Source organism: Rhinolophus sinicus, chromosome 1, assembly GCF_057876585.1.
Source record: "Rhinolophus sinicus isolate RSI-liver-muscle chromosome 1, RSI-T2T, whole genome shotgun sequence".
NCBI lineage: Eukaryota > Metazoa > Chordata > Mammalia > Chiroptera > Rhinolophidae > Rhinolophus > Rhinolophus sinicus.
The window spans coordinates 40,817,886-40,845,344 of NC_142501.1; the positions used below are offsets into that span (position 1 = coordinate 40,817,886).

General features: G+C 36.9%; 1 protein-coding gene across 13 annotated transcripts in view; it reads left to right on the plus strand.

The window, feature by feature from the left end:
- The window catches only part of CCDC91 (coiled-coil domain containing 91), a 438,752-nt gene that overhangs the window by 157,579 nt on the left and 253,714 nt on the right, over positions 1–27,459 (plus strand). The window contains exon 1 of one of the 13 annotated variants that reach the window (XM_074325867.2): positions 22,757–22,780. The exons of 11 other annotated variants lie outside the window; for them this stretch is intronic. The gene's annotated coding sequence lies outside the window, so the exon portion shown is untranslated. Of the gene's footprint in view, positions 1–22,756; positions 22,781–27,459 lie in introns of those variants that run through there. One more of the 13 variants, XM_088798618.1, reaches the window with a different exon arrangement.

The following is a 27,459-nucleotide window of genomic DNA, read 5'->3' on the forward strand; positions in this document are numbered from 1 at the left end:
GTTACATTTTGTTTATCTTGTGATGTAGGGGTTCTATGAAAAATTTTAGTTAAATATTTCAAACATTTAGATAATAATACGATACATATGTTTTAGCACCCATTTATATAGTGCTTATATATTCTGGACCCTGTTCCAAGGATCTTACAAATAGTAACTTGTGAGTACTATACTCATCACTTAGCTTTTCTCTGATCTTAATATTGCTTTCCATTTTTTTTAAAAGGACTAATCACTGCGGATATAATTATAAACACTTGAACTCATCCTTTTCTGCAGAGTAGCACTATTCTGAAAATTGTAGTTTATCATTTCTTACATGCCTTTTAAACTTTATTGTGGGTGTATATCCATAAATAATGTGATATTTTAATTTTTAAAAAACTTATGAAATTGATGTCATATTTTATGTATTTTGCTACTACTTTGTTCATTCAGTAATACATTTATGAAATTTACCCATGTTGATGCACATTACACTAGTTTATGTTTACTGTTTTACTTGTTGCATGGCTTTCATTAATTACCAATTAGTTTTTTCTCTGAATCGACCTTTACATTATTCATCCTTTTTTTGCTATTTTAGCATTGTGGCAATGAATTTTCTTCTTCATCTTCTCTGCTGCGCATGAAAGAATTTCTCTAGGATCTGCCATAGAATTTGCTTGTTCTTAGGGTATGAACATCTTCAAATTAGGTATTTTGAATAACTTTCCAGTCATTGTTACTATTTGTACTCTCACTATTAGTATCTGAGAGTGTGGCTTTTCATGGATGGATCATACTTTCTATCATCCTTGCCAATCGTGGCATAATTACTTTTGTATTTTGTTTCTAATCTGTTAGGTATATAAGTCCCATTGTTGTTAACTTTATCTATGTCCCTGATTACTACTGAGATCGATTATTTTCCCATGTATTTATTATTCATATGGATAATTCTGTGAGTTGTCTATTCATATGGGTACCATTTTTGTGGAGTATTAGAAGAGAATGGCTGTTTATTAATCCATATTTGACTAGAAGTGCCTTCTATTTGTTCTTTAGCTTTTTACTTAAGGCTTTTGCCAGTGGAAAGCCTTGCCTTACCTTCTAGAGAGGTTCAGATTTCTTTTTCCCCTTAATCTTTGTTTGCCACACTTACGTGGTTGTATATATTTTTACAGCTTATCTCTCTCTTTCCTTTTGCCAAACTGTAAGTTCCATGAGGGCAAGGGCCAATGTGCTTAGTGTTAGAGCTGTAGTACCTAGGCTATACCTTGAACATCATAAGTGTCAGGTAATATTTGTTGAATAAAAGAGAAAATGAATGATGAGTAAGGGGAGCTGATGTAAGGCATTTTGAATAAGGAGCTAAGACATCTAAGTGAATGAAAAACATGGGGATGGACATGAGATGTTAATACTTTTAAACTTTTATTATAGTTCACATTATATACAGATATTTTCCCCTAACCTAATCTGGTTTTATTGATCATTGTATTTCTTCAGTGACAGATAGTTGTTTTTGTTAAATAATTGTTGGATGAGTGAAAATCAGATCCTTGACTGACTTACGGACTTTTAAAAACTGGATGGTCCAAACCTTGGGTTGTTAATAGTACACTATTCTGTCCAGTGATTATGGAGTATTCATGTGTCCCCCATATATTACTGGTGTTCAATATTTTCCTTGTGTCTTTCAATCGAAGGTATGTCTCTTACAGATAGTACCTAAATGGATCATACTTTCTATACATGCTGCCAAATTCTGCCTTTTGGTTAGAGTGTTTAACCCATGTGTATTTAATGTAATTGCAGTTAAGGTAGACTTGCCATTTTAGTATTTGTTTTCTGTATGTCTTAAATGTTATTTTTTGTTGTTGTTATTCCTTAATTCCTCCATTACTGCTTTCTTTTATATTAAATAAATATTTTCTAGTGTGCCATATATAATTCCCTTGTTTCTTTTAGTATTTATTTTTTGAGTTATTTTCTTAGTGGTTGCCCATCTTAATTTATGATAGTGTGTTTGGTGTCTGATTTGGATTAATACCAACTTAATCTCAATTTTATAAAAAGTTTGCTCATATATAGTTTTGTTTCCTCCCCTTCCTTTGTGCTATTGCACAAATTACATCTTTCTACTTTGTATGCCCATAAACACAGATTTTTTTTTGTTTTGTTTTACTTTTTACAGTTGTCTTTTAAATTAGATAGGAGAAAAAAAGAGTTAGAAACAAATGTACCATTATACAGGCATATCTCAAAGATATTGTAGATTCAGTTTGAGACCACCCTAATAAAGTAAATATTGCAGTAATGTGAGTCACCTAGATGTTTTGGTTTCCCAGGGCATATAAAAGTTATGTTTATACTGTAGTGTAGTCTATTAAATGTGCAATAGCGTTATGTCTTAAATACCTGTATGTACCTTAATTTAAAAATAATGCGTTACTAAAAGATGCTAACCATCATCTGAGCCTGATGGAAAAGTGGCACCAATAGACTTGCTCAATGGAGGGTTGCCACAAACCTTCAATTTGTAAAAAAATACAATATCTGCAAAACACAATAAAATGAGGTATGCCTGTGCTGCCTTTTATATTTACTTATGTAATTATTTTACTGGTGCTTTTTATTTCTTTATGTGCATTCAAGTACTGTGTATTGTCATTTCTGTTCAGTCTGAAGGACTCCGTTTTGTATTCCTCATATATCAGATCTGCTGGTGATGAGTTCTGTTTCTGTTTATCTGGGAAAGTTCTAATTTCTTCATTTTCAGATTAGTTTTGCTGGATATAAAATTCTTAGTTGACAGTCTTTTTCTTTTCTTTTCTTTTTTTTTTTTTAATTTTATTGGGGAATATTGGGGAACACTTTGTTTCTCCAGGGCCCATCAGCTCCAAGTCACTGTCCTTTAGTCTAGTTGTGCAGGGCACAGCTCAGCTCCAAGTCTGTTTGCCGTTTTCAATCTTTAGTTGCAGGCGGTGCAGCCCACCATCCCATGGGGGACTTGAACCGGCGATCATGTTGTTAAGAGCTCGCACTTTAACTGACTGAACCATCCGACCGCCCCTCCGGAAGCTCAGCTGCAGTTCATTGTCTTCAATCTAGTTGGGAGGGCACAGCTCACTGGACCATGTGGGAATCGAACCAGCAACCTGTTGTTCAGAGCTCGTGCTCTAACCAACTGAGCCATCTGGCCACCCCGACAGTCTTTTTCTTTCAGTACTTTGAATGTGTTATCCCTCTGCCTTCTGGTCTTCATGGTTGTTGACGAGAAATCACATTAAAAAATCTTATTGTGGATTCCTTGTATGTGATGAGTTTCTTCTCAATAGTTTTTTTCAATATTTCCTTTTTGTCTTTGGCATTTGAAAGTTTGGTTATAATAGGTTGAAGTGTGGATCTCTTTTAAGGTTATATTACTTGGAATTTGTTGAACCTCTTAGATGTAGAGATTAATGTTTTTCATCCAATTTTTCTAGCATTATTTCTTCAAATATTTTTCCAGCCCCATTTCTTTCTCTCTTCTCTTTTTGGTACTCTTATTATGCATATGTAGGAGGTCTGACAATTAAGTTCGCAAACTCATCCTAGAAAAAGTGCTACATACTTCATTGCTTAATATCACTATGGTCACCTTCATAGTACTCCCCTTGGGGGAGTCAGCTATGCACTGACGTCAGTGCCTAGTCCACCCTTCAAAGCAATTTTGGAACTCTTTTTCTGGAATGGCCATCAGAGCTGTTGTCGTATTACCCTTGATGTCCTAAATGTCATCAAAATGTCTTCCTTTCAATATTTCCTTTATCTTTAGGTAGAGAAACAAGTCATTGGGAGCCAGATCAGTTGAGTAGCGAGGTTGTTCCAAAACTGTTTGTTTACTGGCTAAAAACTCCCTCACAGACAGTGTGGTGTGAGCTGGTGCATTGTTTTGATGCAAGAGCTCCTTCGGGATCATTTTTGCACACACCTTTCTCATGCCAAGATTTTCAGTTAAGATTTTTCTGTTTCTCTATCAATGTTTACTTGGTCTGCTGTGCTTCTTATAGTCAGCTGACAATTTTGATGCATAATTCGATGAATTTTTGCAATGTTTTCATCAGTTCTGCTCATTACTGGCTGCCCTGACCTCTCTTCATCAGTGACATGTTCTCTTCCCTCCGAAAAATGTTTAATCCATTTGTACACTGCTGTTTTCTTCATGGCATTACCCCCATAAATCTGGACTAACGTCCTTGATTTCACTTCTACTCTTGGCCAGGTTTAACAAGAAATTGAATGTTTGTTCATTGCTCTAATTCAAGCTCAGACATTCTTGCGACAGCACACAAAAACACAACAATAATAAATGACATTCAGCAAGATATTGCCACATGTCGACACAAATACAGCTGTGAGACACTGATACACCAAGGTTGTGAAATCTTTCTGAGTTGTTTGTATAGTGCTGCCAGTGTAAGCTCATGGTGGCAAGTTAGTGAACTTAATTGTCAGACCTTGTATATGTTGATAAGCCCTATGGTTTTTCACAGGTCTTTGATGTTTCCTTCAGTTTTTTTCATTCTTTTATCTTTCTGTTCCTCAGCCTGGATAATCTCAATTGACTAATCTTCAGTTGACTGATTCTTCTGTCAGTTCAAATATGCTGTTGAGACCTTTTAGTGAGTTTTCACTTCAGTTACTGTACTTTTCAACACTAGACTTTCTATGTGTTATTTTTATAATTCCTGTCTTTTCATTAATATCATCTGTTTTATGAGACATTCTTTTCATACTTTCCTTTAGTTATTTAGGTATGGTTTTCTTTAGCAATTTGAGACTATTACCTATGAATATATTTAAGGTAGTTCATTTTAATGTCTTTATTTCGTAAGTCCAATGTCTGGGTTTTCTCAGGAGCAATTTCTATTGACTGCCTTTTTCCCCTCTGTGTTTGGGCCATACTTTGTTTCTTTGCATACCTTATAATTTTAGTTGAAAACTAGACATTTAAAAATACATATAGTTTTAACTTTAGAAAATCAGATTCTTGCTCCTCCTCATGGTTTGTTGTTGCTGTTTGTTGCTGCTAATATTGCTGTTTGCTTATAATTGGATCATTTTATTTATTTTTAATTTTTAAATATTTTCTTTTCTGGTTACATTTTTAATTTTTTAAAATAGTGTTTAATTTTTCAATTACAGTTGACATACAGTGTTAGTTTCAGGTGTACAACATAGTGATGAGACATTTGTGTAACTTATGAAGTGATCACCCTGATTAATCTAATCCCCATCTTACACCACACATAGTGATTGCAATAATATTGACTGTATTCCTTATGTTATGCTTTACATCCCCATGACTGTTTTGTAACTACCAATTTGTACTTCTGTGTCCCTGCCCCTTTTTCACCCACCTCCCTAAGTACCCTTCCATCTGGCAACCATCAAAGTGTTCTCTATATGAGTCTGTTTCTGTTTTGTTTGTTTATTTTCTTCTTTATGTTTAACATATAAGTGAAATCATATGGCACTTCATGGTTGTTGATGAGAAATCACATTAAAAAATCTTATTGTGGATTCCTTGTATGTGATGAGTTTCTTCTCAATAGTTTTTTTCAATATTTCCTTTTTGTCTTTGGCATTTGAAAGTTTGGTTATAATAGGTTGAAGTGTGGATCTCTTTTAAGGTTATATTACTTGGAATTTGTTGAACCTCTTAGATGTAAAGATTAATGTTTTTCATCCAATTTTTCTAGCATTATTTCTTCAAATATTTTTCCAGCCCCATTTCTTTCTCTATTTGGGTTCACCTTGTTTGGGGCTGTCTGCTTCCTGGACTTGTATGTCTAGTTCCTTCACCAGGTGAGGGAAGTTTTCTGTCATTATTTCTTCAAATTGGTTTTTCAGTTCCTTGCTCTCTGCCTTGTCTTTCTGGTAACCCTATGATATGAAAGTTGTTATGCTTGACATTGTCCCAGAGGCCTCTCAAACTCTCCTCATTTTTTTTGGATTCCTTTTTCTTTTTGCTGTTCTGATTGTGTGTTTTGTGCTACCTTATCTTCCAAATTGCTGATTCAAACCTCTACTTCATCTAATCTATTGTTGATTCCCTTTAATATACTCTTCATTTCAGTTATTGTAGTGTTCATTTCTGACTGGTTCTTTTTCACGTTTTCTGTCTCCATTTTTATGTTTCCTATCTCTTTGTTGATGTTTTCACTGAGCTCGTTGAGCATCCTTATAACCATTGTTTTGAACTCTGCATCTGGTGGATCGCTTGCCTCCTTTTTGTTCTTTTTCTGGATTGTTGTTCTGATCTTTCATTTGGGGCATGTTTCTTTGTCTCCTCATTTTGGGTGCTTCCCTGTGTTTGTGTCTATGTGTTAGGGAGAAGTGCTACTGTGTTTCCCTGAAAATAAGACCTAGCCAGACCATCAGCTCTAATGCGTCTTTTGAAGCAAAAAATTAGTATGAGATCCGGTCTTAGTTTAATATAAGACCTGGTATAATACAGTATAATATAATATAATATAATATAATATAATATAATATAATATAATACCAGGTCTTATATTAATTTTTGCTCCAAAAGACATATTAGAGCTTATGGTCTGGTTAGGTCTTATTTTTGGGGAAACACGGTATGTTTCCTGGTCTTAGTAGAGTGGACTTATGTATTAGGTGTCTTGTGGGGCCCAGTGGTGCAGTCTTGTCCTGGTCACCTGAGCTGGGTGCTCTTGTTGTATCTCTTGTTTTGATTGTGTGTTCCCACCTGTTGTAGTTTAGTCTTGGTTGCTGTTTGCATGTCAGTTGGAGGGATCGACCCTGAGGCTGGTTGGTTATGAAATCTGGCTGTCACTACAGTGAGCTGTTGTGCAGGGGTTGACCCTATGGAGCCAGATTTGCTTTAGTGGGGCTTTGATGCCTGTCCAGTCTGCCCTTTGGGTGTATTGTTTGTGGAGGTGGTTGGGTGGTTCTCTGGTATGGTCTGAAGGAGGTGTGTTGGTTCTGGGGCCTCTTGTGAGGGGCTCTGGTGCATGCCAAGGGCATCTGCTGCTTGTGCCCTGCCCTAGGCCACTTGGAATGAGTCACAAAGTGATCTGAAGATATTTGTCACTTTTGTTTGGCTTGGAGGTACTTGGGAGAGGCTAAGCTGCTAACAGGCTGTCTGCTGCAAGTGCTGGGCTTAGGGTTGCTTACCGTGAGTTATGGGGCATGCTGAGGCCAGATGCTGCTTTTTTTGGGTATGTGAACCTTTGAGAGATTTTAGGAAAGTTTGCAGTATGAGCAGTTGGGTGGGCCTGCAAGTTGGGTGGGGTGGGGTATCAGAATCACCAGGGTGGGGCGAATGGTGTTAGCTAGGTTGATGGAGACTCAGATATGATACCCGCCTGGGCATGCAGTTTTGGTAGGGGTAGGCTTCAATAAAGCAATAATGGCTTCTGCCAGCACTTCTGTCCAGAACAAAGCTCCCACTCCAGCACTTACCTTGAAGCCAGACAATTTAGTTCCTCCCAGTATGTTCTTGGCACCTTTTGAGCTGCTGTCACGGCATTGGAACTCAGGGCAAGTGAGTCCGTCAGTGAGTAAGTCTGTGCACAGCTTCTTTAAGAGGAATGCCTGGGACTCCAGCAGCCCTCCATCTCCCTCAGGCACAATCTCCACTGATTTTCACAGCCAGAAGTTGTGGGGAATTCTCTTCTGCACACTGGAACCCTGGGCTGGCAAGCTTGGTGTGGAACTGGGACTCCCTCGCTCTTCCGGGAGTCCACCTAAGCGAAGATATCCCTCCTGATTTTGAACCACCAAATGTGGGTGTGGGACCAGCCTGTTTCGTGTCTCCGCCCTTCCCACCAATGTCAACATGGCTTCTTCTGTATATCCTTAGTTATAGGACTCCTGTTCAGCTAGACTTCAGATGATCCTCAATGATGGTTGTTCTGTAGTTTAGTTGTAATTTTGATGTGGTTGTGGGAGGAGACAAACACAGCATTTACTTCACCATCTTGACTGGAAGTGTCTCTCTCTCTCTCTCTCTCTCTCTCTCTCTCTCTCTCTCTCTCTCTCTCTCTCTCTTTTAAATGTTTGTTTATTCTCACTGCCTCATGAAGGAAGGCACCAGGACGAGGCTGCACTCCAGCCTCCAAAGGCACAAATATGACAGTGGTGTGTGCTGTCCAGCATACTTTTCTAATTGGATCAATTTAAATATAGGAAAACTTTAGGTAGGACTCTCAAATTATGATTAAAAAGTTATTTGAATTGTCAAAATGACTACCCTGTAAGGGGAAAGTAAAGAAACATTTATTGAACACTTATTATGTGCTATGACTGAACATATTACTTGGAGAAATTGAATTTTTCTGGTAATGGGATTTACTAGTAAAGAAAGAAAATGAGCAGCCTAGGGTTTTGTTTTGTTTTGGTGAAAATCTTTAGCCTTGTACTTGTGGATTTTAATGCCTTAGTAATTGAAAGTAACTGAACATTTCCCATTCCCCAGCATTTAACTGACTGGCTTAGCATGTTGTAGTACCTGAGAGTCATAATTGACAATATTATTTCCAATTTTGTAGAAGTAATTGGGATGATTGTTGCCTTCAAATCCATCCTGTAGTTATTTTTCCCAGGTGTGGAATGCAAAATTAGAATATTCTCAGCAAGATCATTAGAATATGATCTTGAAAATGTCTTTTTTCTCCATCCTTGTCAATAGGTCCAACAGAAATACAGTAGTCCCTTGATATCTGTAGGGGATTGTTACTAGGAACTCTCCCCCCTTCCCCCATGGATACCAAAATTCACAGATGCTCAAGTCCCTTCTATAAAATGGAGTTTCATTGCTTTTTGTTTTGTTTTGCATATAACCTATATTTGCATGTAGGTTACAGTAGAGTATACCTTCATATCACTATTTGTGTGAATTCATTGTAGTGCTTGGCACATGGCAAATTCATTTTGCTTTTTGGAACTTTCTGGGATTTTTTTTGAAAGCAGTTTTGATCCATGGTTGGTTAAATCCATGGATGCAAAACCCATGGATATGGAGGGCTGACTGTACTTTGCTTTCAGCTGGCAAGGTCAGCAGTACACCTTCACTGTCCTACCTCAGGGGTATGCCAACTCTCCAGTCCTGTCATAGTTTAGTTTGAGTGGAATTGTATCACCTTTTCTCTTCCACAAGATATCACAGTTGTTCATTAGATTGATGCCGTTATGATGATTGGAGCTAGTGAGCAAGCAGCAGCAACTACTCTAGATTTACTAGTAAGACATTTGAGAATCTTGTCAGAGAGTAGGAAATCTGACAAAAGTTCAGGAGCCTTCTAACCTCAGTGAAATTTCTAGTCATCCAGTTGTGTGGGGTATGTCAAGATATCCGTTCTAAGGTGAAGGATAAGTTGTTGCATCTGGCAACATATTCCTCATTTGGGTGTGTTACTCTGGCTGATTTACTAAGTGACTCAAAATCAGCTGGTTTTGAACAACAGAAGCCTCTGCAACACGTCCAATTGCTGTGTAAGCTCCTCTGCCACTTGGGTCATATTATCCAGAAGATCCAGTGGTACTTGAAGTGTCAGTGGCAGACAGGGATGCTCTTTGGAGCCTTTGGCAGTCCGTATAGGTGAGTCACAATGCAGGCCTTTAGGATTTTGGTCCAAACCCTATTGTTTTCTGCAAATAACTACTCTTCTTTTGAGAAACAGCTGTTGGCCTGTTACTGTGCCTTAGAGACTGCTTACCCGTGGGCCACCAAGTTACCATGTAACCTGAGTTGCCCATTACAAAATGGGTAATATCTGACCCACCAACCCATAAAGCTACACACACACACAGCAGCACTACATCATCAAATGTAAGTTGTACATATCTGGTCAGGCCTGAGCAGTCCTGAAGGCACAAGTAAGTTACATGAAGGAGTGGCCCAAAGGCCCATGGTCCCTACTCTGCTACAGTATCTTCTCTTTCCTAGACTGCATCTATGGCCTCATGAGAAGTTCCCTAAGATCAGTTCACAGGTGAAGAGATGACTCATTCCTGGTTTATAGGTGGTTCTGTATGACATGCAGGCACCACCTGAAAGTGGACAGCTGCAGCACTACGGCCACTTTGTGGAATATCCCTGAAGGACATTGGTGAAAGGAAATCCTCCCAGTGGGTAGAGCTTCAGGAAATACAGCTGTTTGTTCACTTTGCTTGGCAGGAGAATGGCGAGATGGGCGATTGTGTACTGATTCATGGACTATGACAAATAGTTTGGCTTAATATTTAAGGACTTGGGAGGAACATGATTGGAAAATTGGTGACAAGGAAATCTGAGAAGGAAGTATGCAGATAGCCCTCTGTGAATGGACAAAAAAGGGAAGATATTTGTGTTCCACGTGAATGCTCACCAAAGGGTGACCTCAGCAGAGAAAGATTTTGATAATCAAGTGGATAGGTCGACCTGTTCTATGGATATCAGTCACCCGTTTCCCCCAGCCATCCCTATCATTGCTCAGTTGGCTTTTATGTAAAAAGTGGCCATGCTTCCAGAGATGGAGGTTATAGATGGGCTCAGCAACAAAGACTCCAACTTTTCAAGACCTACCTGGCTGTGTCCACTGCTGATTGTCAAGCCAGCAGCCAAGATTAACACTAAATTCCTGATAAGGCACCATTTCCTGAGGTAATCAGCTACCTGGAGGCAGGTTGATTACACTGGACTGGAAGTGGCAGCTCTTTGTTCTTCCTGGAATAGACAAATGTTCTGAATATGGATTTGCCTTCCCCACATGCAGTGCATCTGCCAAAACTACCATCTGTGGGCTTCCAGAATGCCTTATCCACCATCATGGTATTCCACACAGCACTGCTTCTGATCAAGGAACTCACTTCTTTTTTTTTTTTTTAATTCAATTTTACTGGTGTGACAATTGTTAGTAACGTTACATAGATTTCAGGTGTACAATTCTGTAATACATCATCTATATCTCACATTGTGTGTTCACCACCCAGAGTCAGTTCTCCTTCCATCACCATATATTTGACCCCGTTAACCCTCCTTTACAATCTGCTCCTGCCTTACCCTCTGGTAACCAATAACCTATGTCTATGTCTATGAGTTTTTGTTTCTTCATTTGTTTGTCTTGTTCTTTTGCTGTTTTCAGTTTTGTATACCGCATATCAGTGAAATCGTATTGTTCTCTACTTTTTCTGTCTGACTTATTTCGCTTAGCATTATAATCTCAAGATCCATCCGTGTTGTTGCAAATGGTACTATTTCATCTTTTATTATGGCTGAATAGTATTCCATTGTGTATAAATACCACAACTTCTTTATCCATTCATCTATCGAAGGACACTTTAGTTGTTTCCATGTCTTCTCTACCGTAAATAAAGCTGCAATGAACATTGGAGCAGATATGTCTTTGTGGATAAATGTTTCCAGATTTTTTTGGTAGATACCCAGGAGAGGGATTGCTGAGTCATATGGTAATTCTATGCTTAATTTTTGGAGAAACCTCCACACCGCCTTCCATAGCGCCTGTACCAGTCTGCATTCTCACCAACAGTATATGAGCGTTCCTTTTTCTCCACAGACTCTCCAACACGTGTTACTATTTGTCTTGATGATGATAGCCATTCTAATTGAAGTGATATCTCATTGGGCTTTTTATTTGCATTTCTCTGATGATTAATGATGTTGAGCATTTTTCATATGTCTGTTTGCCATTTGTATGTCCTCTTTGGAGAAATGTCTCTTCATGTCCTCTGTCCATTTTTTAATTGGATTGTTGGTTTTTTTGTTGTTGAGTTGTGCGAAGGAACTCACTTCTAAGCAAAGGAAGTATGGCAATAGGCCCATGCGCATGAATTCACTGGTATTACCATGTTCTCTACCATCCCGAAGCTGCTGGCTTGAGAGAATGGTGAAATAGCCTTTTGAAGACTAAGTTACAGTGCCAGCTAGATGTAAGTACCTTGCAGGACTGCGCCAAGGTTATCCAGAAGGTTGTATACGCTGTTAATTAGTATTCAGTATATGGTGCTGTTTCTCCTATAGCCAGGATTCACAGGCTCAGGAATCAAGAGGTAGAAATGGGAATGGCGCCATTCACTATTACTGCTAGTGACCTACTAGCAAAATTTTGGGTTCCTATTTCCATGACCTTATGCTCTGCTGGGCTAGAGGTCTTAGTTCCAAAGGGAGGAATGCTTCCACTATGAGGCACAACATCGATTCCATTGAATTGGAAGTTCATACTGTTGCCCAGCCACTTTGGACTCCCCATGCCTCTGAATGAACAGGCAAAGCAGGGAGTTACTGGGTTGGCTGGGGTGATTGATCCTTACTACCAAGAGGAAATTGGACTGCCACTCCACAGGAAGAGTATGTCTGAAATACAGGAGCTCCCTTAGGGCATCTCTTGGTGTTACCATGCCCTGTGATTATGGTCAGTGCGAAACTATAACAACCCTCTTCAGGGAGGACTACTGATGGCCCAGACCCTACAGGAATGAAGGGTCATCTCACCAGGTAAAGAACTATGACCAGCTGAAGTGTTTGATGAAGAGAAAAGGAATACAAAATGGGTAGTGGAAGAAGGTAGCTATAAATACTAGCTATAACCATGTTACCAGTTATAGAAACAAGGACTGTAATTGTAATGAGCATTTCCTCATTTTGTTATCAATATGTGTGTGTGTGTGTGTGTGTACATCTATATATATGCATATACACATGTATGGCTATGTATTTAAAATATTTCTGTTTTCTTTCCTCTCGTATGCCCTTACCCTGTAACATGAGCTGCATTGACTATATGATAGTATTTTAAATATTAGTAATTTCACATTATAGTATTTAAATTTTGGGATATCAAGGAGAACAGCAAGCATCATTTAAGGACTTCTCTTCTGGGGATAGGGTTAGTGTGTTTTCAGTTGTATGCAGGATAGTTATATCATGTTATGCAGAATTAAGATCTTGTTATTGTCCTTTGTTTGGAGATTAAGTATGATTTATGGAGATGAGTGTGGGTGCCTAGTTGATGAGGGTGGATTTGTGTTGGTTAATTTTATGTGTCAATTTGACACATGGGGTGCCCAGATATTTGATCAAACTTTCTTCTGAGCCTGTCTGTGAGGGTGTTTCCTGATGACGTTCACATTTGATTAGTAGACAGTAAGGCAGATTGTTCCCTAAGGTGAGTGGTCCTCATCTGATCAGTTGAAGACCTGAATAGTTCAAACAGAAAAGCTGAATCAGAGCGCTCTTCTGCCTGATTGCATGAACTGGGATATTGGTTTTCTCTGGCACTTGGACTAGGACTCCACTGGTTCTCAGGCTTTCAGAGGAAGTCTGGAACTAAACCAGCTATTCTCTTGGGTCTCTAGCTTGCCAACTGCAGGTTTTGGGAGTTCTCAGCCTCGGTAATCTCATAAGCTAATTTCTCTCTCTCTCTCTCTCTCTCTCTCTCTCTCTCTCTCTCTCTCTCTCTCTCTCACACACACACACACACACACACACACACACAGATATGGAGAACTCTGACTAATAATACACTTACCATAGAAGTGAAAACTGAGTATAGACTATTTCCTTTCCCAGTACAATGAACAAGTTGTCTTTGGAGCTAGTATTTTAAAGAATGTAAGGTCATCTTACCATTGTATCTATCAGGAGGAGTGGCCTTATAGTTTACTTTGTAAATTGCCTTAATTCCTTACAGTATCCTAAACCAACTTGGTAAAGATATGAAGATATAGAAGGGGAATGAAAAAAATAATAAAATGCTTAAGATGCTGAGTCTTAGTATAAAGAGAATTTATAGTAAAACTCTTAGACATAAATGCTAAGACTTCAGAATGAGATTAGTTATAGATACATTCAAGCTGAATACCTGTATTACCAAGTATATTGACATTTAATAACAGTCGATAATGATTATTGACAAAAACCGGCTTTTGGCCTCAATGTGTCGATGAAACTCAGGTACTGTTATAGCTCTTGTTCTTTGACCTTTTATTTTTATCACAATCTCATTTTAGATTATGGAAAATAGTTAGGCCCCTATTCTCCCTGTTGAAAGCTAAGCTGTTAATCAGATACACTGGGGAGAGATTTAATGAATATAGTAAAATGAAATCCTATGTGGAATAAGGTACTGCTTAAATAAAAAAGAGTGGAGAAACCCGTGAATAACACTACTCAGGACTTTGTTTTCATTTTTATAAAAGTTAAGTAGACTAAAGGAGTAATCATGAAGACTATAGGATTTCTCTTTTATAAAAAAGTTTTTAGGGGAAATGGATAATTGGATACTTTCAGCATTTAAAGCTGGTTAATTACCACACATTCTTTCCATAGTGATTGTGTAGCAATACTGAGGTCTGGAATCATGCAAATCATTTCTGAGCCTTTTTTTTTCTCCTCAACTCTCAGTAGAGTCTTTCCCTGTGTCTCTGATGTTGAATTATATTAGGTTGCTGCAAAACTAATTGCAGTTTAAAAGGTCAATAATTGCAAAAACCGCAATTACTTTTGCACAACCTAATATAACAAGCTTTTGATCCTCAGGCTTAGACAATGTTAGACAATAGTGATTTTCTAAGCAGAGCAAATCCTCATTCCTCCTACAATTCAGTTACTTTAACATGGTTTTAGTAATTAAAATAAAATATATATTGTGCCTCAAAAATAGCACAGAACTTAGTTATTCTAATCAAGATAAGTGTACCATCTTTTTGCAGAGCTTATGTGTAATGAATTGCCACCGATTTGCAACTTTCTAGGAGGAAGACAACCATAACAATTGAATAAAACACTACCAATTGGTTATGTATGTGGAGAAGCTGGGGTGTGTGTTTGTGTGTGTGAGAACTATAACATTCTTTTGTGTAGTTAAATAGTCTTCTCCATTCTTAAAATAACATAATGGGCAACTGGTCAGAACATACTGTTATAATTACTCTTCATCTGTGAAACCGAAGCTGATATTTATTGTTGACTTCTATTGTGTATGCCTGTGTTGAGAGAAAAAAAACCTTGTGAGGGGGGTAAATAGAATGTTGTTTTCATTTTAAGAGATTCTTAATTTTGGTCTTTCAGAATATCATGAAGCTAATGTCATAAGCATCATGGAATCTATTGTAATGATAGTAAAGGAACCAACACTTAGGAGAATTGTGCTTTTGTTCACATCACTACCATTGCTTCATGTTACTCATAGTGCATATACCTTTCTATCAGGATAAGAAAATTATGGCCCAGATTCAGTTCTTAACATACTACTAAGGGACATGCAAAAATGATCTAGATGTTAGTATTCGGTACTGACAGCAGAGATGTTTGTTAGCACAGAACAGGACACGTAATTGAATATATGTATATATAAACGTACATATATGTCTATATGTCTATATTTCAAATGAAATTGCCTGGGAATATTGAAATCCTCCAATTCATTGTATCCTTTATATATCCTAGCATAGTAGCAGTTTGCACATCAACCAAGTTTGTGCATATTTCAATTGAATGTAGCTCTTGGAAAATTTTTAGGAAATCTTTTGAAATAGCAATTTTGAACTGACTACTGTGTTTCCCTGAAAATAAGACCTAGCTGGACCATCAGCTCTAATACATCTTTTGGAGCAAAAATTAATATAAGATCCAGTCTTATTTTACTATAAGACCGGGTCTTATTTTACAATAAGAATATATAATATAAGACCCGGTTTTATATTAATTTTTGCTCCAAAAGGCGCATTAGAGCTGATGGCTGGCTAGGTCTTATTTCCGGGGAAACACGGTGCCTAATCTTATTTATATTCCTAGTTACAGATGTGCTTCATGTTTTCCCCCATGTATTTGAGAAGTTCAATTCAGTATGTTAATTAAAACAAATAATTGTTTGTTAATGAACTACTGTTCTGTGCTGAAAAAAATGGCAAACTTTTCGGAATCTCTCCAGGAGATGAGACTGGAAATGAAATCTGAGCCAAACCATTAAGGGACTCCAGGATCCCTAGGGGTAGATTATCAACAGCAGAGTGGGGAGAAGTAAGACTGGACATGATGAAGCCCACCCTGGGCCGGCTGGGTCAATGTCCCTACTTGTTGATTGCTTGGGGAACTAAAAACCCAAAACAGTATGTAAGTATTCTGTTATGTAGCAATCTGAAAAAATAAGGCTTTTGTGGGACAAAGGTGGTGTTATGACAGAAACTTTAAAAGTAAGGCAAAAACCTTTACTAAGCAGAAAGATGATTATAATTTGCATGTGCCTGATCAAACTTCCCCAGTTTCTGGCAGCGTAGCTTACTGTGCAAAGTTTTAAAAAGCCTGATGGAGGTAACATCCCATTTTTCACTTATCATTTAAGGTTGTCTTTTTGTTTTCCTGTTACATCTATCCTCTCCCGCTCAAGTTTCCGTTACCTGCATTAAACACCCTGAGGCACTTTACATACTGCACATTCTTTTTCTCGTCATTTTAGTAGATATGTACTAGTACCTGCATTTTTGTTTTAATTTGCATTTTTCTAATGGCTAATGATGTTGAGCATCTTTTCATGTGCTCAGTTGCCATTCATACATCTTTTATGAAATGTTTATTTAAATCTTTTGTCATTTTAAAAATTGAGTTGTTCATCTCACTAGTTATAAGGGTTCTTTTTATATTTTGGATACAAGACTTTTATCAGATAGTTTTTTCAAATATTTTCTCCCAGTCTCTTTCGTGCCTTTCTATATTCTTAGCATTGCATGCATTTTTAAAATTTTAAAGTTGTGATAAAATATACATAACTTAAAATTTGTGTGTTGTATCTATATTGTCAGCATATCTATACCATGTCTATAATATTCTAATAATTTTTAAGTATATAGTCCAGAGGCATTAAGTACATTCACATTGCTGTGCAGCCATCACCACTGTCTATCTCCAGAACTTTTTTATCATCCCAAACTGAACTATGTACCCATTATAACAACTCCCCATTCTCTTTTCTCCCCAATCTCTGGTAACCACTATTCTGCTTTTCCTCTCTGTGAATTTGACTGTCTCATTACCTCATAGAAGTGGAATCATACAATATTTGTCCTTTTGTTGCTGGCTTATTTCACTTATCATAATGTGTCTTTGGGTTTATCCATATTGTAGCATGTATCAGAATTTCATTCCTTTTTAAGGCTAAATTGTATACTGTTGTATGTATATCTTACATTTTGTTTATCCATTCATCTATCAATGGACATTTGGGTTATTTTCACTTTTTGGCTATTGTGAATAATGATGCTATGAACGTGAGAGTACAATTCTCTGCTCAAGTCACTGTTTTCAGTTCTTTTGGGTATATATACCCAGAAGTAATACTGCTGGATCACATGATAATTCTATGTTTGATCTTTTGAGGAGCTACCATACTGTTTTCCTAGACTCACAGTGTTTTAAAGTCTATATCCTTTACCCCTTGGTCTACTTTTAAATAATATTCTATTTCATGTACAGTGTAAGAACTTTATAACAGTATATTTCCATTTCTTCTTTTATCATTTCTGATACTGCTATCATTTACTTTACCTCTCTGTATTCTATAAATTGTTATTCTATGCATTGCTATTTTGCTCTGTCTAATTAGTTATCTTTTAAAATTTTATATTTTTGTATATATTTGCCATTTCTGGCACTCCTAATTCCTTTTGTGTAGATCCAAATTCCAATCTGGTTTCATTTTTCTTCTCCCTGAATAACTTTCTTTAATATTTCTTTTAGTGCAGCTCTGCTGGCAATAAATTCTCTCAGCTTTTTTTTGTCTGGAACAATATCACTATTTCCCATTCAGTTTTTAAAGATATTTTCCCTGGGGATATTTTTTCCTTTCAGTACTTTGGAGCTATCTCTCCACTGTCTTCTGCCTTACATGGTTTCTGACGAGAAGTGTGCTTTTATTCTTACTTTAATTCTTCTGTATGTAATTTGTGCCTTTATCTGGCTTATTTGAACGTTTTCTATTTTTATTAGTTTTCCGCAACACAGTGTGATGTGCACTGATATGATTTTTTGTGTTTATACTACTTGACTGTTGTTTAGATCTCTGGATCTCTAGGTTTATAGTTTTTATGAAATTGAGAAAATTTTCAACTAAATTTCTTCAAATATTTTGTTCCACACCCTTTTTTTTCTGGTCCTCTAATTATACACATTTTAGACTACTTGATATTATCCCACATTTTTTCTCAGTACTTTTCATTTCTGTGCTTCATTTTGAATAATTACTATTGCAATTTTTAACTTCATGGTTTTGTCTTCTGCAATGTTTAATCTGCCGTTAATCACATCTTATTATTTCTTTTTAGAAGTTTTCTGCAAGTTCCATTTGAATCTTTTTCATATCTTCAATGTCTCTCACCATCATGGTAATTTTTTCTTCTACCTTCTTAAATACAAAAGATATTTATGATAGCTGTTTTCATGTCCTTGTTTTCTAATTCTATCATTTCTTTCATTTCTGTGTTTCTGTTAAGTTTTCTCCTGATTATAGGTCATAGTTTCCTGATTTTCTGCGTGCCTTTTAATTTTTGATTGGATTAAGACATTTTGAATTTTACCTTGCTGATTATTTTGTTATATTATTTCAAATAGTGTTGCATTTTGTTTTGGTTCTCAATTATGTTACTTGGAATCAGTTGGATTAATCTGAGGCATATTTTTAAGATTTGTTAGTGTGGGTTCACAATAGCCTTTTCTTGTAGGTCTAATTTAGTCCCACTACTAAGGTGATACCCTCCTGAGGATTCCGCTGAATATGTATTACGAGGTTTATCCACTCTGTCTAGTAGGAACACAAACTGTTACCAACTGTGTCTGAACTCCAGATGTTTTTCTGTCTACTCACTTTTGTTTTTATTTTCCTGGCCTTGTGTAGTTTTTTCTCTTGTATGTACATTTTAGTACTCAGCCCAAGACTTGAGCAGACCTTTCTGTCTCCAGAATTCTTACTTCTTTGTAGTTTTCTCTTCTCAAATTCTTGGCCCTGCAACTACTAGCTGCCTCGTAAAATTTCAGCTCTGTCTCCTCAATTCAGTGAGAGGCCAGTTTTACTTGGGTTCCCCCACCATGTGCTATGAGATGTGAACTGACTCCAGGTTGTAAGCTGGGCAATTATAATGCTTACCTTGTTTTGTTTCCTTTCTCTCAGGAATTACAGATCTGTGCTGCCTGTTGTCCAATATCTGAAAAACCTTTGTTTCATATATTTTGTTCAGATTTTTAGTTGTCTCAGTTGGGAAGTTAAATCTGGTCCCTTTGTCCCCATTTAGATTGAAAGTAGAATAATATCTGTACACTATAGTTTAAACTTTCCTCCAGCCTTTATCATACTTTCACTTTGAAGTAACCATGATGCAGAAGATAACGGATGCCCCAGGAGTGGGTGGTAGTGAAGATGTCTGTGAGGAAACTGCTGGTGATATTTAGGAAATGAGTGCTGTGTTATTTATTTTTTTAAATCTCTTATTCTACTTTGTACTTTATAAAATATACTCTATAATCTCTTTTATAAAAAGTAAAGTTCCTCTTAACCTGTCATTAAATCTTTGCATAAAATTTACATACTTGTAATATGCACCATCTTTTAATGTAGTTTCCTATATCTTAGACACATCACTTCCCAACTCTTAGTAAACCTTGAAGAACCAGACATTTCCCATTTCTGTATCCATAATAGATCATTGGACTCAGCAGCTATTTAAAAATACACAGTTATTTTACCATAATTTGAAGAATTTTGGTATACAAATTTTATGGTGTTCGGTTAATGAGAGATTTTCAGTACAGTTATAGAGTTTCTCTGGTCATTTTCTGAAATGAGTCTCATCTGATCTTTCTTCAGATCTGTATTCTTTCTGACTAGGTGGCAATCCCAGCACTTTCCATCCTTGGCTTTATTATCCTTTTCATTGTGTTGAAACTATAGTTTCTAAGATAGCTACAGTTGCTGTCTTACTTGGATGGCTCCAATGCTTTGGTCTTTTTAGGATTCATGCATGTGGTAACAAATACCACCAGTAACATCATCTCGAAAAGACAAGGACGATAGATATGCACAATTGAAAATTGTTTCTCTTGGAAATTCATTTACTTTTCCATTCTTTCTTTATTTCTTCTGGAAATTACATGTGTTCTTCAAGGTTATGCAAGTTTTGACAAGCTGAGCTTTGCCAGCCTATCCGAGGGAAAAGTCAGCACCTTACATAAAGCCAAAGTGGAGGAGAAAAATCCTCAATTTTTATGGCATTCTGTTAGGAAGTTGAAAGCATGGTAAAGACTATGTGTGCAGATATTGTAAACTTGTAGCTTTTGCATGCTGCTGGGTTTTTACTGTGTTCTTTTTATGTTTTGTAGAGCTGATATAATATAGGCAAAAAAAATTAAAAAAAAATCCGAAACAAATACCAATTTATTTTTCCACTCATTTAAAGGAATGGATACTCTTTTGGTGATACTTAAGGTCAAGATAAACTTTCTGTTTTCTATTAATATATCTAGTAACTATCAGATATTTCTGTACATAAATTAAAATTTTATGTAGTCTTTGCATTTTCCCAGTGGCAGTGCTGTGTGTTAGACTGTGTTTGCCTCTGTTTTCATTTGGCTTCTTTTTTCTGGGCCTCTTTCCCTCCTTAATTTACCCAGCCCAGCTTCTGGTGCAACTATATGCCACCCATCTCCTGCCTTCTTCTTTTGCCTGTCTCCTGAGCAAGATATCCCTTCCTCTATATTTATTGCTTCTCTTTTGAAGTTTACCTCTTTGGTATACTATTTCACGAGGGTATTATTGTATAATTGGATAAATGGAGTATCCTTGTGTATTAATGATGCTGCTCATAGCAGGGAGGTTTGGATTTTAAATTGACAATTCCAGGAGATTTTAACTTGTATGTCATTAATATTATAATATTGAGTATTTGAGATTTATTTTATTCTGAGAGTTTTTAAGTTGTATTTAGATTCTTACTGTGAGGAAAAGAAATGTCTTCTTAAAACAAATAAGTAGTCTCAAAACTGTAAAGCTCTCCTGGGAGAAAATCATTTCTCTTGAAAGCAGGCCAGTGGAGGTATGTTTGCACTGTTTTCTTGGTAGCTCCAAATCAGGTATTATCATGGATGTTCTACTTGTCCCAGAAATAGAGCCTAAAGCTGAGTCTTTCTTGGGGAGTGCTTCAGTGCTCCACAGATCAGTGACCAGAATTGTTTCATTTTGTGCCCATGTGGTTTCTGCGGGTGGTTTGTTGTTTTAAAAACTGTTTCAAAGAAGTTCATTTTTTTTTCCTGGCAATCATGTCTATCCTGTGTAAGTATTTTTCATTATTAATAATTTTGAGAAGAACCACCTCCAGGTCATAATGCAGTTGGCTAAAGTGATGGGGTTTTATCCAGAGTCATCCCATATGCTTTGTGTCTGGTTTGCCAAAATCCATTAATTAGAGGTTCCCAGAGGGCAGGGTAATGGTTTCCTTTCCTGTTTCTTACTGTCACCAACCTGTTTTCGGAAATTATTTCTATCAATTTTGTGTAAATCAACAGCCTTTAAGAAAAATTCATGAGACATTTAGATTTAATTTTTCTAGGCTTATATATGGGTTTCACTTTGGGGGGGGCGGGGGTGGTATTTACCCCCTATTTCTTACTCTGTATAGAAATTTCCATTTCTGATTGTGACTTGAATTTCAGCTTTCTGATTGGGCTTTGCTTTTCATCGTTTTCCTCGTTTAGACTTAATTGTTAAAAATCTTGTCTTCAATTGCATTTTAAAGTGGTTAAGTTTCTGTCGTTTCTGTTCCCCTGTTCAACAGTAAGGGTTTGCTTGTGTAGGTACACTGCAACCTTTCAATAACGAGTTTGGGTTTAAAGAAAAATTGAATTAAATTCTTGAGTTATTTCAGGAGTTATAACATCATGCTGTTTACATTTCTGGCCACAGTGAAGGTTTTCGGGAAAATGAAGTTTTGTAGGAAAAATTTGGTGTCATCAGCTTGTAGTCTTGAAAGGCATCGTTAGGATTGGGCTAGCCCAGAACTACAACTTTAAATAGTCTGCATCAATTATCTACTTAATAAATGAACGTTATTTATAATTAGAAGTTAGTAGTAAAAAGACTTGAAGATTACCTCTACAAACTTTTTAATTTAACAGAGGAGGAAACTGAATGCTAGATATACCGGGGATGCCAAAAGTATGTATACACATGACTTGTATTTATCTTTTGTTATCGGTACATAGTATTAGGTGACCATCTGTGATGACACTGTAATTTAGGGGAAGAGTAAGTAGTAGAATCCAGTGACCTGACTCCAAATCCAGTGTTTCTTCCAGTATATTGTTATCTCTTACCATCTAATCCTCAACATAATAACAATTTAAAGTTTGTAACAGGCTTCTGGTTTTAAAATACCCAAATACATTTTATTTTTGTGATATACATTTGAGTGATAATCTTACAAATTCATATCACAATTTCTGTCTTGTCCTGTAAAACAGCACTGATCATCTCTGAGGTTGTCACTTGGTTATTTGAGGAAGGATATTGGTGCTTATTTTGTTCAAGCTTTTTCTTCTTTGTATTAAAGTAGTTTTTAAAACTTCCCCAGAGCTAGGAACCTGCAAATAAAAGCCTCCTATATTAGCTACTGTTGAATGCCTATTAGCATCACTCCTCTCCTGTCTGCCTTTATAACAGAACCGGTTTCGTTTCCGCATCTAACCCTCCTTCACATGACGCAGGGAAAGGGGTCCTCAATCCTAGCTCCAAGATTGATTCTGGTAAGTCTAAGTGGTATTCCCTTTCTTTGCTACTGACAGGTTCAAAGATAGGGAAATCACAATCTCAAACTATTTTGATTATCTTGCTTGCAGCCTGTTGAAGCTATACATAGGAGGTCAGATCCAAGGGAACTACGGAGAATTTCTGAAGCTCCGAGTTGCAGTGCTGCCTGTTCTACCATAAACGTCTTGTTAAATGAGATAGTGGTCATACATTGCCTTGTTGTTTAAGCCAGCTCTTTGGGAATTTTCTGTTACTTCCAGATGACAGTATGTTATCTGATGCATCTCCCAGTACTTTACACTGTGAAAGAAGATTCAAAAGAAGTTAGGTTTTGGCAACCAAATTGATGTGAATTCAAGGAAGAGGGAAGACTTTCAATAGATTTGAAAGTAGGAGAATCTTTTAAGAGATTTGTGACTAAGAATCATAAAATATGGCTCATAAGTCATCATAAACCACTGTAATTTACCTTTCAACCTTGCAGCTCCACTAAACTTTTAATTACTTTTACCTCCTAAATCCAGTGGTTTCTATTTACTTCTTATCTTCTTTGATTTCTATTATGTTCCACCTATATTCCATCCTTGTACACTTTTTCCTTATGATTTCTAGGGCATCATTCTATATACATTTATGCTCATTCCTTTTAAATTTCTTTACTGACATTTTCTTCTACAATCATTTGAATAGTAATGGTTTTCTTTGTTATACTTCTTGGCCTAATAATAAAATAAAGCTTTATTATTTAGAATAGTTTTAGACTTACAGAAAAATTGTGAGGATAGTACAGAGAGTTCTCATATTCCCCACACCCAGTTTTTCTGTTATTAATATATTTTATTAGTATGGTACATTTGTTCAGATTAATGAACCATGATCCATACGTAATTATTAACTAAAGTCCATACTTTATTCAAATTTCCCTAGTTTTTATCTACTATCTTTCTTTTTATTCCAGACTCTCATACAGGATACCATATTACATTTAGTGGTCATGTGTTCTTACATTCCTCATGGCTGTGATAGTTTTTTAACTTTGTTTTATGATCTTGACAGTTTGTTTTGAGGTGTACCGATTAGGTATTTTATCGATTGTCCCTCAGTTGGGGTTGGTCTGATGTTTTTCTCATGTTTAGAATGGAGTTACGGGTTTTGGGGAGGGAGACCACAGAGTTAAAGCACCAGTTTCACCATGTTATGTCAAGGGGACATACTATCAACATGACTTATTGTTGATGTTGACTTGGATCATTTGGCTGAGGTTGTTTTTGTCAGGCCTTCCTGCTTTGAAATTATTCTTCTTTTTCCCCCTTTGCATATTGTACCCTTGGGAGGAAGGCACTATGTGCAACCCATACTTAAGGAGTGGGGAGTTCCACCTCCTTGAAGGTGGAGTATCTATGTATTGTTTGCCATTCTTCTGCATGGAAAATTTATTCATTTGTCCCATTTATTTATTTATTCACTTATTTAATCATTTATGTCAGTAGAGATTCATGAGTATTTATGTTTTACTTTGCTTTAACCTGTCTTTAAATTGCTGTATGTGTATTGATGATTTCTAAATACGTTTATCCTAGCGAGTCTTCCCACCTCTCTTTCAGCAAGAGCTCTTGCTAGTCAGCTTCCTATTGGGCTTTTCCCTTTGATCTGTCTTTTATTGAAACCTCAAACTAAATGTGTCTGTATTGCCCAAGCTTAAACTAATCCATTTACACTTCATTTCCTTCATTTCATGCCTCATGTCTTCTACCTAAACTGACTGTTCAAGCTAGATACCTGTCAGATCCTTTCGTTTTCCTCTCCTTTATTCCCGCTCCCTCAGGCGCTTTCCTTTAGATTATATTCATCTGTGGCATTTCCCTAAACTATCCTCCTTCCACACCATTGTCCACGTGTGTGATGCCATTTTTCTAGAACACACAGAGCTTATTCTCAGCACTGCTTATCTTACACCCCTTCTTGGAATCCTTCAGTGAGTTCCGTTTCTGACAGTCATTTAACTGCGATTTTAGGCAAATTACTTGGTTTCTCTCTAGCCTAAGTTTCTTTATTTAAAAAGCGTGGATATAATGATAGGGATCTTCTGAGGATTAAAAGTGATAGTGTGTCTTAAGAGTTTAGGTATGTGTCTGGTGCAGAGCAGTTTGCTGTAAAAGATAGTTTTCTTTGTTATTTTATGGCTCCTTCCAAACTCCTCAGCACGGCTCTTCATCATTTGGCTCCTAGCCACTTATCCAGACCTTCTTTTGTGGTTCTTCTCTCACCATAGGCACCTTAGCATTCAACAGTCCCCCTTATTTCTTTTATTTTATGTTTTCCATGCAGCATATAGTGTGAAGCCTGTCCTTTCTCACTTGTTCCTTTGTCGGGAATGCCCTCATCTTTCTTGCCCGACAGGAAAACTAGCTTTGACTTATTCCTCAATCTTCAACTTAAATATTACTTCCTATGCCTTTCTAATCACCACCTTTCTCTGTTGTCACTGTACCATGTGTATCGATGTATTATGTCTACTATGCATATGTTTGCAAGTCTGTCTTTTTTGTCTGTTAAATTGTGACCTCCAAGGGGACAAGGACTAAACTTAGTTTATCATTACATTGTTCGCATTTATTAGGTTGGTGCAAAAGTAATTGCGGTTTCGAACTGTATTTAAATCATTATAACTAGACTCAAACACATCATTATTAATCAGAATAGGAACCATTACAATCAACACATTTTTATAATGAGAAATAGGTTTGTTTATTCCTGTAGCATTAAAATCCGTGCTTCGGGATTCCACAAACTCTTGGAAAGCGTTTTCTGCATCCTGCTGGTTGTGGAAGCATTTTCCCTGCAAAAAGTTGTCGAGATGCCTTGAAGAAGTGGTAGTCGGTTGGCGAGAGGTCAGGTGAATATGGCACATGAGGCAGAACTTCGTAGCCCAATTCGTTCAACTTTTGAAGCATCAGTTGTGCGACCTGTGGTCAGGCGTTGTTGTGGAGAAGAATTGGGCCCTTTCTGTTGTCAAGGCTGGCTGCAGGCATTGCAGTTTTCGGTGTATCTCATCGATTTGCTGAGCATACTTTTCAGATGCAATGTTTTCGCCAGGATTCAGAAAGCTGCAGTGGATCAGATGGCAGCAGACCACCAACAGTGACCATGACCTTTTTGTGGTGCAAGTCTGGCTTTGGGAAGTGCTTTGGAGCTTCTTCTTGGTCCAACCACTGAGCTGGTCATCGCTGGTTGTCATATAAAATCCACTTTTCGTCTCATGTCACAGTCCAATGGAGAAATGGTTCGTTGCTGTTGGATTTTGACACTTCAAAACGACGATTGTTTTGATTTTTGGTCAGCTCGCGAGGCACCCACTTATCGAGCTTTTTCACCTTTCCAGTTTGCTTCAAGTGCTGAACGATGGTAGAATGGTCGACATTAAGTTCTTCGGCAACTTCTCCTGTAGTAGTTGTAAGAGGATCAGCTTTGATAATTGCTCTCAATTGGTCCTTGTCAACTTCCGATGCCCGGCCACTACGCTCCTCATCTTCAAGGCTCTTGTCTCCTTTGCAGAACTTCTTGAACCACCACTGACTGTGCTGTACGTTTGTTAGCAGTTCCTGGGCCAAATGTGTTGTTGATGTTGTGAGTTGTCTCTGCTGCTTTACAACCCATTTTGAACTCAAATAAGAAAATTGCTCAAATTTGCTTTTTGTCTAACATTATTTCCATTGTCTAAAATACATATAAAATAAACAGCAAGTAATGTCATTAGCAAAAAAAACATAAAGCGAGAAATGCTCATTAAAATGACATAACCACACTTGTTTAAGAATGTATTTCAATATCAAACATCAAATTTCAACAATGCAAAAACTGCAATTACGTTTGCACCAAAGCCTAATAGTATCACTCAGTTAATTTTTGTTACATAGACTGCCTCGCAAGAGCAAAATCATGTTTAATATCCTTTTTACTAATAGTCTTCAGGCTTCTACTTGAACCTGTCCAGTAGCAGGAAATTTATAGTTAGAGAGGTAGTGATTGCTTTTGGATAGGTCTAAACTTTAGAAGTTATTTTTACGTAGATTTGTAACCTATCTACCTTTAGCTTTCATTTGGCTCTTCTCTGCAGCCATAAAGTATTAGTCTGTGCATTCAGCATTTTACGAGTATTTGAGTACCAAATATATGTTAAGTACATTTCAGAAGTCTCTTGTTTAGAAATGAGAGAAAGCTGAAACACTGCAGCTTATGAAAAAGAAATGTGTTCATTAACATTGATAGTCTCCAGACTGAATCTATCAGGTATCAGTTGTACATCCAGTATGTGCATGTTTACCTGTACATTGTGTATATGTATGACTATAATAATATATTTTACACATTATAAAACAGACACAAATATAGTACTGTTTTAGTACAAATATAGTACATTTGTGAAGGATAATACAAAATACATGTATTTTATTTTATACAAGTATGTAGTATTTCTTCTCACATTCCGGTGACTTCTGATATATGTAATCAAACTGTAGTATTGCAGGACTGGGACCTATCTTTGAGATGACTGAAGAGATTCAGATGCCTCCAGGAGTTCTACTTTGTTTTTCTTTTTTCTCTTTCCTTAATGGCTTCACTTTTCCAGACAAGCTTCTCCTTGGGGCTAGGATGATGGCTGCTGGCTGTGGGC